Source organism: Cucurbita maxima, unplaced genomic scaffold, assembly GCF_002738345.1.
Source record: "Cucurbita maxima cultivar Rimu unplaced genomic scaffold, Cmax_1.0 Cma_Scf00135, whole genome shotgun sequence".
Classification (NCBI taxonomy): Eukaryota; Viridiplantae; Streptophyta; class Magnoliopsida; order Cucurbitales; family Cucurbitaceae; genus Cucurbita; species Cucurbita maxima.
This window is the reverse complement of record NW_019272151.1, coordinates 75135-76763: the sequence shown is the minus strand read 5'-3', so window position 1 is coordinate 76763 and position 1629 is coordinate 75135. Positions and strand designations below refer to the sequence as shown.

At 31.4% G+C, this 1629-nt stretch overlaps 1 non-coding gene across 1 annotated transcript; it reads left to right on the top strand.

The window, feature by feature from the left end:
• The first annotated feature begins 844 nt into the window (after positions 1–844).
• On the top strand, positions 845–917 carry TRNAA-AGC. Its single transcript has one exon. It is a non-coding gene; the product is annotated as a tRNA-Ala (tRNA).
• The last annotated feature ends 712 nt before the right edge of the window (positions 918–1629 follow it).

The window sequence follows — 1629 nt, the reverse complement described above, 5'->3', positions numbered from 1 at the left end:
TATCAAATATATTATTTCTTTTCAATTTTTTCTTATTTAGGACATAATGAGCTGGGATAGTTTTTCATTTCCACTATTACTGATGACGAGATGCTTAGGACTTTGTGACGTAATGTGGGGATATAACTTAGATGGTAGAGCACTTGCTTTGCATGCGAGAGGTATGGGGATTGATACCCTGCATCTTTAGATTTATTATTAACGGGATATCTTTCATCTCCAAAAGAAACTATTTGTTATTAATATTTTATTTCTATTCGCTCATTTAGCCAGTGAGAGGTAAGGGGATATCCGTATCTCCAAAAAAAACTATTTGTTATTAATATTTTATTTCTATTCAATTTTTTCTTATTTATGACATAATGAGTAGCGATATTTTTTCATTTTCACTATTATTCATGACGAGACGTTTAGGGTTTTGTGATGTACAAATTGTGGAGATGTAGCTTAGATGGTAGAGCGCTCGCTTTGCATGCAAGTTGTACGGGGATTGATAACCTGCATCTCCAAAAGAAATTATTTAATTTGTTGTTATATTTTTTTCTTTTTCACAATTATCGATGCCCCGCATTACCAAAACAAACTATTTGTTATTAATATTTTGATATTTTTTTATTTTCACTATTATTGATGATGGGACATTTAGGGTTTTATGATGTAAGAATCATGGGGATGTAGCTTAGATGGTAGAGCGCCTGCTTTTCATGTGAGAGGTAGGGGATTGATACCCCGCATCTCTAAAAATAAATATATTGTTTCTTTTCAAGTTTTCCTTATTCATGACTTGTTCATTTTCACTATTATTGATGACGAAAAATTTAGGGTTTTGTGATGCAAAAATTATGGGGATGTAGCTCAGATGGTAGAGCGCTCACTTAGCATGCGAGAGGTACGGGGATCGATACCCCGCATCTCCAAAAGAAAGAAATGATTTTTTTAAGTATGAGTTAATTTAACATGTTATGTATAAGGTGGGTACGAGAGAAAAAGAAAAGATACTTATATAAGGAGAGAACTTCTTCAATACTTATATAAGGAGAACTTCTAACCCATGAATATAATTGTCATTTATAGCTTCTATCACAATAATATAAAATTTGGGAACAAAGCCCATATGAGACTGAAAAGACCGTTCACCACATGCTTGTAAATTAAATTATATCTACCACCTTCCAACAGCTTGCACTTCTTCATCGTTGACACCCTTAATTGGAACTAGATTTTCAACAAACTTACTTTGCTCGTGAATACTTTGGAGTTCGATATTTATAGTTGTGGAGAACCGAATCTTACAACAAAGTCTAATTAAGCCTCCCTCTATTAGGAGATAGCTTCGAATCAAATTCTTTAGTTTGGACAATGGTTGCATTGTTTTAGTCAAACAACCGAGACTAGTGTATTTCCAATAGTATAAACATTTTGTACGTGTATTTTCTTACATATTAACAATTGTATACAAATAATAACTAAATTTATGAGTAAAAGTTTGGATGGAGTTTTATTAAATAGGTAATCTTAAATTATATCTAAAAATATATAAGATTTTTTTTTTTATATACATTTACGAGAACAAATCAAAGAATACAACTATTATCTCGAACTGTAAAGAATTTAATTCCAACCTATTCT